Here is a 13,212-nt window from a genome sequence, read left to right on the forward strand (position 1 = left end):
TGATTGGTCTTTGTTCACATATTTTTCTTTTTAAGCTGTCAAAAGCAAAATATTCCATACCTCTGTTTTGGATAGCGTACAGTTGCTAATAATAATACAAACCATACATTTAATTACAATAACACACACACATATATATTAAGGCTGTCAGTCCATTCAAATATTTGATCGGTTAATCAATGGGCAATTGCTGATTAATCGGGCACTTACTAAAATAAAAACAACGCTGTAACATGAATGGTAAAATATATATATATATAGGAATATATATTTAAAAAACACCAAATCATTATAATAAGCAAACTAAATTATAATTGCTACAGCAAATGGGTGCTCACAAATTATACTGTAAACTACACTGCTCTTGTAAGAAAAGCATTGCATGCAAATGAAACAGAAAACCTTTCCTTGTCTTCAATATTTCCTTACAAATCGAGTTTGAATCCAAAGTTTAGTTTCCCATTAGCGGCTTGTGACCCTGTAGTTTGTGTGCTGATACTGTACACGTGATGTGATCTTTTGCATGATTTGCCTTTATAATTTAACTCTAGAAGTGCACGGCTGGTCAGTTTGACTGATTTAATTTGAATTACTATGTGTTCCTGAATACACTATGGATACCAATTCCTGACTTTTCCTAAATATATGTATTAAATATGCCTACAGCATTTTAGCTTTTTTTATTAAGTTTTTTATTTGATCATTATTATACTATAGTTTTGGCTCTTGTAGGTAGTTTGAAATGTCGGTGCTTCTAGTGTGTACTGTATAATAGCCAGTCATTATAATAGACATTTTTAATTTGTTTAAATCTGCTTGATAAATGATCTTTTAAGAACTATACTGTGATTATATATATATATATATATATATATATATATATATATATATATATATATATATATATATATATATACTGTGTCATTTATGTTGTTGTAACTTACCATTACATATAGTGTGCCTTCCAGATGTATGCATACCCCTGATTCAATGTAACAAAAATAGTTTTAGCAAAGAAAAGAGAACAATGTTGTTTTTTGTTTGTTTTTGTTTTGTTTAAATACATGCACACATGAAACAATGTAGGACTATCAGTGTTAGATATCGCAAAAATATTAAAGTACAAGTTTTGAACAAATATGCAAATATGTTTTTGCGAAGTACAGTACTGAAACTAGTATTGCTTTCATTAATTTCTGCAACAAATACTGAGTGTATACTTGCATAGATGTGAGTGAAGCCATCTTCTTTTTGCCAATGTACAGCATGGCAGAAGCTGCCATAACTAAATATTCCTATACATATTTACACTCTTGATCTTGCTTTTCTCTTTCAAAACTCAAAACTTCACCATGTAGTCTCGCTCCCAAACACCCTTTATATAGCATGCAATTGCATCACAATTTAATCTGTATTCACCTGATTAAATCATGCAATTTCATGCATTCGGATTTCATGAAATCCAACGAAATTGAACACATTCGGATTCCATGGAAATTTCATAGTGTATCGCAAAGCTCTTTACAAGAAAATATAGTTAATTAAATATTAAAACTACAATTAAGATAGACAATAAAACAATACAATTATACTATAGTACTTACTACAGTAGTACAACAAATACTGTAGGACACTGTTGTATACCACACTAAACTTTTATACTATGGTATACTGAATAATGTGTGACATACGATAGTACAATGTTATACTACAGTATACTCTTGTTACGTGATATACTATAGTATCTTGTAATGTACTATAGTGCCTCCTACGGTACTTAGACAAATATTGAACTACCCTGTTGTATACTATAGTTTACTGTAGTACCATGTGATGTACTATAGTACTTAATATATTACATGTACACTGAAACATACTGCTTACTGTACTTCCGCAATGTTTCTCATGGAACTTTAGCATTCTAGTTATAAATAATATCATCATTATTATTATGCTTTTACTTTGTATTGCCTACAGGTCTTACACATACTAGTACAGACTGTTACCGAGGGTCTGGTGGAGAGAAAATGGCCACCTATTCCTTAAGAAAATCATATTAATAAATATATCTTCACTTCAGACATTTGTGACATTGCTATATTTAAAACAATTTATACAAATAACAGAATTAAGATAAAATTGTGGTGCAGTTCCCCTTAAAGTTTAAGAAAAACTTATTTTAGCAAATACATTGTTTATTCATTACTTGAATCGCTTCACATTACATAAATAAATGAATAAATGTAGTAGTGTTGACATAAATAAATGTCCATTTGAACATGTATTTATGTATTAATGTATTGATTATTTTCACTGTAATTAAAATTTAAAACAAATTCACAGTGAAAATAATAAATAAATGTTGAAATAAATAAATACATGTTCTAATAAATACATGGAGATTTATTTATTATTGTATTTAATTCAAAATCTGTTTATTTATCCATCTATTTATTTCCACATTAATTCATGTATTTATTATTTTCTCCATGTATTTATTTTTAATTTTGTCATGGATAGTATGGAGGATAATTTGTGCCAAAATGTAAAAAAAAAAACAAAAAAAAAAAAACAATGTATAAATAATTAAATAAATATGTAGATAGTAAAGACGTTAATTCCGTTCGGAACTTAAAATGGTGTCCAGACTGTTCCTATTGCACAGACCTCCTGATGTGCCTTGTCCTAATGGATAATTTCTGTAATGGATAATTTAATCGCTGGATCTATAGAGTTGAACATAAGACAACATACGGACATACGGACATACTCGGTCAGGCGCAATAGTAAAAACTAATTGGAGCTATTTGCTCCTTAGTGATATACTTTGCTTTTCCAGCTGTAAATATATATAACACATACATCAGAAATCAACGTGATAACTATATGAAACACCAGGTATGCAACTAAATAAGCTTGAGAAGGTAAATGGAAAAATGGAGAGCAGCAGCAATCTAAAGCTACTTAAATGGTTAGATTGTGTTTTAAAGTACACAAAATGAAACTTAGAGAATAAAGTGTTTACTACTATATTATGATATTAGAAGTATTGATGGTACTACTAATGTAATTAAATTGATACATTTCAATCAAATAAGTGTAGATGGTTTATTGAGATTGAAATGGCTTGTTCCTTAAAATATTAGACCACAAGAGGGGGAACTTGACCTTGAATACTCTACTTACCAAAACCTTTAAGCAACAATTGTTGTCAACATGTGTCTTCATCTGATTCATATTTTTATGAGTCTGAAGCCATACATTTCTCGACTCCAAGCACCTGGAAGCCTCAAAAGTTGGGGGCCAAGCAACGAAGTTGCTGGAACCCTATTGTTAGGATTATTATTTTTCAGCAGTATCTTTTCAAAAGCCTATAGAAACCAATGCTTGATGAAAACTCATGAAACTTCATACAGTGATAGATGGCTATGTAGTACTATGCCATATTCAATATGGAGGCCATATGTCACATGGTCTGGTGGCCATAGTGGCTTAAGTGACACATTTTGGAAAATATACAAAAATCTTCTTCTCCGAAACCGCAGACGGGACAGATGTGAAACTTGGTGTGTGATGTTATGTTATGGCCTAAATTCAGATTTGTTCAAAACAAGTCAATAAGTCATATGGTTTGGCAGCCATATTGGATTGGCCAAGAATCTTCAAAGATCTTCATCTCCGAAATGGTTGGTCTGATTGATATGAAATTTTGTACACATGACCTTGGCTAGCTCCTCTATCAGATTTGTTCAAGGCAAGTTGATTGAGAAAACAAAATGGCCGCCATGAGCCAATCAAATTTCAGAGATGGTCAAGTTGCAAATAAATGCATATGGTGCAGTATGGAACTATGTTAGAATGTATTGGACTGATTGTTACTTGACAGAATTGATCCCATAAGCAATGTGGTGGTCACTGGTCATTATTATTATTATTATTATACTTATTTTTTCTTCTCTTCCACCAGAATATGTTCAAATGCCTATAACTCAAAAAAGTCACCAGACTTTGAATGGATGTAGGGGTCTATGGCATGGTCTCTAGATCGCAAAATGGCGGCATAATGTCACATGGTTTGGTAGCCATCTTGATTGTAGTCCAGGCAAAAAATTACAGTTTTCAAACATAGTTTTCTCAGGAACGGGAAAGATATTGTACATATTGCGCTTATGAGTAGTAATGATGGCACTTTATGTCAAAGTGTCAGGTGGCCCCACCCCTACCCAGAAGCCCCATGGGCTGGGAAGCCCCGCCTTACCCAGAAGCCCCACGGGCCAGGAAGCCCCTCCTTACCCTGTACCCTTTGATCCTCTCCAGTCAGCCAACTTGTTAGGTTACAGGTTTTACCCTTTGACCCTCTCCTGTCAGCCATCTTGTTTGGATGACCGTAATCTTGTTAGGATGACAGCCATCTTGTTTGGATGACCTCCATCTTGTTAGGATGACAGGCATTTTGGAAAGGGCACAGGTCATCTTGACAAGTGTTTACTGCCATCTCACCCTGATGGTGTATGTGTGTGTGTGTGTGTAATGTTTAAGAGTTTAAACTTATTATTATTTGTGTTAGGTTATGTTTTATGATTAGGTTTGTTATGATAAGTTGTTAGCAAAATAAAATACATTAAAATAAAAAGAGAACAACAACATAAAGTTTTAATAAAAAAGTATTTTAAACTGTGTTTAGTGATGTGCGTGTGATGATTTTAGGTTATATATTTTATGATTATTTTTGGGGTGGTACAGTGTTGGAAAAATAAAAGAGAAAGAAAAGGTATAGACATTCAAAATATGAGACTCAGTAAAATATATTTCAATGTCAATATTTTATTGTGACAGCTCTAAAAATGACAACAAGGCATCAAGTCAGATGTAGACAGTGAGATTAGATACTGACTCGGGTGACCAATGATCCCGCTTCCCCAACACCTACAGCAGCCAGGAAGAAACAACTGAACTGTACTGCACTAGCTACTCCCTCTACTTGTTTATTGGCCAGGGCAGTGACACTATTCTGTCTAGCACAGTGTAGAAATTGGGTTTGGTCATGATAGGGATAGTATTTCCAAAAGAACTCTGCAGAACTTTTTGGACAGATGTAAAAGCAGATTCACCAGGATGTGTCTCTTTATACAGCATTCTCTTGAGCACATTGGGGAGGGACGCCACTGTTTTTTCAACATCAGCAACTAGCGATTTCACATCAGAATTACCAGTATCATACAAATCACCAAACTTGTGAGCTATTAGAGTGAGGATGACATCTTCAAACATAGATTCCTCAAACATACGTAAACGTAATTCCAGGGGCCCCGGGGGTTTCTTTCTCTGAAAAAATATATGAATTAATATAATGTCTTATTGCACAGAAAAGCAGAGCAGGCACAAACAGTATTTTATTTATGTTTGTAAAACACTTGATAAGCCTTGTTTTTTATAACCTTCTCAACTATTTGCATTACTTTCTCATCCACACTTTCTAACAAGTCACTAAACCATCTTGAAGGTAGAGTGCATGTTTCAGAGAAAAGCACGCAGTAAGACAGCCCGCTACTGTAAAAAGAGGTAAGCAGACAAATAGCACAGTTAACCCCACTCCGAGTGTGCATAAAGAGATAGACAGGTCAGGTGAACAAATACCCTGTACAGGCATTCAGACCTCTGATGATTCTAGGGCCCTGTTGTTTAGTAAAATATGTCACATTTGTTGGCAACTGGTAGAAGATTTACACACAGCTCATAGAAAAATACATGTTTTGACAAATGTGTTAAAACAAAAAGGGTATAACATCGAGTTTGCTGAATCATCACACTGTGAGTGAAAACCGCAATTAACAAATAATGAAACAAGTAAGACACAAAGACACTCGGTCTGCACGTATCACGGCAGTACTGATAAAGAATATTAATGTAGCCAAAAGAATGCTGCGTAGGCTTAAATCTAGAATGGATGTGTCACAATTAGCAGGATCACAGACACCATTACAGCACAGTGGCGGTTGATGACCACCCAGCAAACTTGGAAATTCAGGAATATATTGATTTGATTGTGTCTGATGAATTAGCATTAGAAGCTGATAATAATAACCAACCAGACTTGGAAATTCAGGAATATATAGATTTGCACGTGTCTGATGGGTAAGCATTAGAAGCGAATAATAATGATAATCAGATTGGGGGTGGTGATGTAGCAATGTTAGAGGTGAATAATGAAAATGCTGAACAAATGGTTGAGTGTGGTAATGGCGGGGACCCGCCTCGGGTGTTTTTGGAGCGTATTCGTCACTATGACCGGGAACTTAACAGGTTCCGGGGAATGGAGTTTTATGAAGAATTCAGGTTTGTGAATCTGGATCTGGTAGAATCGTACTGGTGCTGTGCAAGGGCTGTTAAATGAAATATCACACAATGTGGGTCCTAATGATTTTGTACAGCTTAGACTGAGCTCGGGGTCATTAAATAATGCTTTCTGTTAGAGGAGGCAACATTTGGGGGAGCTGGATGAAACAGATTTCCTAGAGAGCATAGCTAATTTACTGCAAAGTCACACCGAAATCCTAATATGCAAGGTGGGGTACGGAGATGTATAAAAGGTATTTTGTTTTGCAAGATAATAGACAAGAAAAGGGCATGCCTCACTGATTTCAAAAACCAAGGTAACAATTTATGTTTTGCCGCCAGTGTGTACCGCCTGTGTAAAGGGAAAGAATGCACAGATGTTTGTTTTACTTCACAAACAGCATTACTACGGGGTTTTAAACATCAGAACATTTATAGGTGTTAACTATTTCTGTGATTATTGCCACGCAGTATATGGGCATAAAAATAGTCACACGTGTCGGAATTTGTGCAGAGCGTGTTTAGACCCCCACTGTTTTGAGGTTAAAGAGACCATCACCAGATGCGATGTATGTAAAATATTCTGTAGAGGTGGTGTCTGTCTCAGGAGACTCAAGGCTAAAGCTGCCACCAAAGAGATTCAGTGTGTTCAACACTTTTACTGTACAGAGTGCCGGACTTTTCTCCCAATAATGCATACTTGCGAAGAAAAGCTCTTTCCGCGCTGTAAAAGTGTTATCCAGACACCTGACAATCATGTATGCTACATGAGCGTAATAAACATCCCCAAACAATCGGAAAAATACATTTTCTTTGATTTTGAATGCATGCAAGAAACAGGACACACATCCCAAATTATGTTTATGCCTCACACATAAACAACAAACGCACATGGGAGTTTTATGGGGATTCTTGCTTATCTGACTTTGTGAAATGTTTCATTGACACATGTTTTAAAAACTACACTTTTATTTCACACAATGGTAAAGGCTATGATAACTACTTGGTCATTAGAGAGCTCATACGTGAAAAGGTTGCTACACACTTCATCACACAAGGAGGTAAAATTATGTGCATGACAGTGACCGCTCTGAACATCAGGTTCATTGATTCATTACATTTCTTGCTTCTGAAACTGAGCAATATGCCAAAAGCAATGGGGTTTGAGGGTGAGAAAGGCCATTTCCCACACTTCTTTAACACGGTCGCAAACCAAAATTATGTAGGACCCTTACCCGCTGAACAATTTTACGGGGTAGACTACATGATGGGTGCTGATAAAACACAGTTTCAGGAATGGTACGATGAGCACAAACTCGATGAATTGAAGCGGTAATGTAGACAGGACGTGGACATACTGAGACAAGCTTGTACTACATTTAGAAACGAGATATTAAGTATGACAGATGAGATACGTCTGAAGTGTCCGTCTGACCCTGATTCAGACCTGATTAAAGTCAGTCTTGACCCGTTTCAGTACATCACATTAGCCTCTGTGTGTATGACCATGTACCGGTACATGTTTCTCAGACAGCAGACCATAGCATTAGTCCCGCACGACAATTATCACAACCAGAAAAAGCGGTTCTCGACCCCCGCTATTCAGTGGCTCATGTATACTGAACACACAGACAACATCAGTATACAACACGCACTAAAGCTGGGTGGTGAGCATAAATTTGGCCCGTACTATCTAGATGGTTTTGCAGTAATAAACGGTGTGTACACTGCTTTTGAGTACCATGGATGTTTTTTTCATGGTAGCGATACCTGTTATAGCGAAAATGACGTTAACAGTGTGACAAAAACAACATTCGGCTGGCTATATCAAAAGACAATGTATAAAACCGAATTCTTAAAATTACAAGGGTTTGATGTTAAAGTGATGTGGGAACACAAATGGAAGACAATGCTGAATGAAGACCAGGATGTTAGGGCATTTATTTCCGAATCACAGTTACCAGCGCCTTTAGACCCCAGGGAGTCTCTATTCGGTGGGTGGACGAATGCAGTGACCCTGTATTATCAACCAAAACCTGGCTAGGAACTCCGTTACTATGATTTCACCAGTCTGTACCCGTTTGTAAATAAAACCAAATTGTACCCCGTTGGTCACCCGGATATAATATGCGAGGGCTTTGAAGATTTACAAAATTACTTTGGGCTCGCAAAAGTCAAAGTTTACCCTCCTAGAAGGTTGTTTTTCCCTGTGCTACCGACCAGAGTTGGTAAAAAACTGTTCTTTACACTCTGTCGGACGTGCGCTGACACCCAGCAGGGCTCCCCCTGAACAAACAGCGACGAGCAGAGAGCGCTTACCGGTGTCTGGTGCATGCCAGAGCTGCTGTCTGCTGTAGATAAGGGTTACAGAATAGCAGAAATATACGAGATCTGGCACTTTAAGCACTCGACCAACACGTTGTTTAGTGAATATATTAAAACGCATTTAAAAGGCAAACAAGAAGCTTCAGGCTACCCCCAGTGGTGCAAAAATGACACAGACCGTGAACACTACATCAGAGAGTATCATGACAGAGAGGGGGTACACTTGGACCATTACAACATTACTAAGAATCCGGCCAAAAGACAGATTTCAAAACTGTTTTTGAATTCTTTATTGGGAAAATTTGGACAACGACCAGATTTACAAAACACCAGTATTGTGAGAGACCCCAACGAATTATTTAAATACGTGTTTGCCCCATACCACGAGGACTCGTCTTGTGATTTTATTGACGATGACGATGATTTTATGTGCCTGTGTCACCTGGAAACGGGGAAAAGAGCACTACACACAGCTTTCAAATGTAAATATTTGTATTGCCAGTTTCACCACCGCCTATGCTAGGTTAGAACTGTACTCTCTTCTGGATTCATTACAAGGTCGTTGTTTGTATTATGACACTGATTCAATCATTTATGTAAGCAGGCCAGGACAGTGGGACCCCAAGTTAGGAGATTATCTGGGTCAATTGACAAGTGAGCTGCCTCCGGATCAGCACATTACAGAGTTTGTTGCAACAGGACCTAAATCCTATGGATATAAGCTCTCAGGAGGGAAAGCCTGTATCAAGGTAAAGGGTATCACATTAAACGTGGCTAATAGTGAGAAAATTAATTTCGATAGCCTAAAAGATTTGATACTTGACTATGCGGATAAGTAGGCTGGTGCAAATGGTGAAATAAAAGATATTGCACTGCGGCAACCGGGGATAGTACGTGTTAAACGTGACTGGCACTTTGAGATGAGAATACTGCAAAAGACCGAGAGATAAATTACAGATTACAACGTTAGCTCGACAGATGTATCCAGGCAAATCTCAATATTTTTTGGAAGCTTTTGAAGATGCCACCAAGAAGTATTTCGGATACTTATTTGTCGATGTCATGTCAAAGACCCCTGATGAATACCGTTTAAGGACGGGTCTTTTCCCCCCTGACATCCCGGTGGTTTATGTGTTTAAAAAACAAAGAAAGTAAAAGCCGCTGGTTTTCCAGCGTTGAGCACATTTGCTGTCTGTGACTCTGGCTGTCAGTATGTCACTGCGTGTGAAGAGAAAACTGGCTCTCCTGCAGCTGCTGGTTAAAGCCAAGCCGCAACAAGGCCATTCTGTGCGCCGCTGGAAGCGACCTGGTACAGGCCGTGTCAGAAATCGCTCTAAATACACTGAAAGGAAACATCCGCTTGAGCGCTAAACAATTTCAGAAACTCAAGAAAAGTGGCCACATTATAAAAACACTTAGTAAAAAGACAGTGTCTGTTAAGAGAAAGAGAAATCTATTGAATCAGTCTGGGGGGTTTATCGGTAATTTGCTAAGTATTGCCATTCCCCTCATTACCGGCTTACTGACCAGATGAAAATGCAATTCACTGAGAAAATGTATCTAGTACCTCAGAAACAGATGGGCCAAATTAAAGAGGACTTTCCAGTTGAACATGACATCAGAAAAATAGCCACATATAAATTGGATGGTGAAATGAAAGATATTCTGCAAAGCTCTCAATTGGGTGAATATGACAAAGCGCTGCAGAGGTACTTGGCCCTGACGTGGCAGGCAGAATCTGAAAAAGCCAGTTTGACTTTGCAGATGCCTGACACCGATACCCCGGCCGAAAAACCGCACACAGAGCCTGTTTTCGATTATATTTTAGACGCTATCCCACAAAGGCAAAATAAAAATGCCGAAATGGTGTCCAACAATTCTATAGCTAGCTGGAATGAGAATGGGGAATTTGTGTACAAGGGGGGCCCTGTTCGTGGGTCTCATGTGATTGATCTGGTTAGGGCTGTCACACAGCCGCACACGCTGGCCACAGGAAGAGCCCCCAAAGGCTGGGGCAGTTTTATGATGGCGATGGCGGAGATTAACATCCCCGGTTCGGTACTGTCTAACAGAATAAACAGGGAGGTGTTGGAGAAACTGAAAACAACACCTACTAGAGACAGTTCTATGTCTATACAGAGAAATCCTATTTCTCCTGAACCAGACTTTGATATTCCGATGGAGGGGGCGGCTGCCCCACCCGAAACACCACAAAGAGACCAGCCAGCTAAAAAGCATCGGCTGTTTGGGAAATTACCATGGCTGTCTCTGTAAAGCGGGTCCTCATGGTTTTATTTTTTGTATTATTATTTTGGTTGTTGTTTGTTTATATATAGGCTATAGAAATACATACATTGATGTTATCTGTAAAATGTTAAATCCTTGTGTGATTCTGATAATAAAAAATGTATTATTATTATTATTATTATTATTATTATTATTATTATTATTATTATTATTGTGTTTGTATGTCAAAGAACATTATCAGTGGTGTTTCACTGTTTTAGTTTATTTGGTTTTTGTGTGTGCTGAATAAAAAATGTAACGCGTGATAAACAATGGTGTTTGTATGTATGGATTTATTAACTACATATAAACATAATTCATGTGTATATAATATTTTATTATCAGGTTAGCAGGCGTTACATATATGAGAATGCCACGTCATTAAGCTTAAACGCACACACACAAACATACACACAAGCATTATTCTATCATTCTATAGTGTCTATAGTGTTATTCATACACTGTTCTAACATTGTTTATTTCACGGACCACTGTCAATCAGATGCTTGCCTTGCCGTCCATCCATCTATCTATCTATCTATCTATGACTCTTGATATCTAGCTCTCTTGCTTGCTATCGCTCCCCCAATGGTCAGTAACATAGTAGCAAATCACGGACCACTGTCAATCAGGTGCTTGCCTTGCCGTCCATCCATCCATCCATCTATCTATCTATCTATCTATGACTCTCAATATCTAACTCTCTTGCTTGCTATCGCTCCCCCAATGGTCAGTAGCATTGTAGCATAACAGCAGATCACGGACCACTGTCAATCAGGTGCTTGCCTTGCCGTCCATCCATCCATCTATCTATCTATCTATCTATGACTCTCGATATCTAACTCTATTGCTTGCTATCGCTCCCCCAATGGTCAGTAGCATAGTAGCATAACAGCAGATCACGGACCACTGTCAATCAGATGCTTGCCTTGCCGTCCATCCATCCATCCATCTATCTATCTATCTATGACTCTCGATATCTAACTCTCTTGCTTGCTATCGCTCCCCCAATGGTCAGAAGCATAGTAGCATAACAGCAGATCACGGACCACTGTCAATCAGATGCTTGCCTTGCCGTCCATCCATCCATCTATCTATCTATCTATCTATGACTCTCGATATCTAACTCTCTTGCATGCTATCGCTCCCCCAATGGTCAGTAGCATAGTAGCATAACAGCAGATCACGGACCACTGTCAATCAGATGCTTGCCTTGCCGTCCATCCATCCATCTATCTATCTATCTATCTTTCTATGACTCTCGATATCTAACTCTCTTGCTTGCTATCGCTCCCCCAATGGTCAGTAGCATAGTAGCATAACATCAGATCACGGACCACTGTAAATCAGATGCTTGCCTTGCCGTCCATCCATCCATCCATCTATCTATCTATCTGTCTATGACTCTCGATATCTAACTCTCTTGCTTGCTATCGCTCCCCCAATGGTCAGTAGCATAGTAGCATAACAGCAGATCACGGACCACTGTCAATCAGATGCTTGCCTTGCCGTCCATCCATCCATCCATCTATCTATCTATCTATCTATGACTCTCGATATCTAACTCTCTTGCTTGCTATCGCTCCCCCAATGGTCAGTAGCATAGTAGCATAACAGCAGATCACGGACCACTGTCAATCAGATGCTTGCCTTGCCGTCCATCCATCCATCCATCTATCTATCTATCTGTCTATGACTCTCGATATCTAACTCTCTTGCTTGCTATCGCTCCCCCAATGGTCAGTAGTATAGTAGCATAACAGCAGATCACGGACCACTGTCAATCAGATGCTTGCCTTGCCGTCTATCCATCAATCCATCTATCTATCTATCTATCTATGACTCTCGATATCTAACTCTCTTGCTTGCTATCGCTCCCCCAATGGTCAGTAGCATAGTAGCATAACAGCAGATCACGGACCACTGTCAATCAGATGCTTGCCTTGCTGTCCATCCATCCATCTATCTATCTATCTATCTATCTATCTATCTATCTATCTATCTATCTATCTATCTATGACTCTCGATATCTAACTCGCTTGCTATCGCTCCCCCAATGGTCAGTAGCATAGTAGCATAACAGCAGATCACGCACCACTGTCAATCAGGTGCTTGCCTTGCCGTCCATCCATCCATCCATCTATCTATCTATCTATCTATCTATCTATCTATCTATCTATCTATCTATGACTCTCGATATCTAACTCTCTAGCTTCCTTTCGCTCCCCCAATGGTCAGTAGCATAGTAGCATAACAGCAGATCAC

This window comes from Amia ocellicauda, chromosome 2 (assembly GCF_036373705.1).
Source record: "Amia ocellicauda isolate fAmiCal2 chromosome 2, fAmiCal2.hap1, whole genome shotgun sequence".
NCBI classification, from domain to species: domain Eukaryota; kingdom Metazoa; phylum Chordata; class Actinopteri; order Amiiformes; family Amiidae; genus Amia; species Amia ocellicauda.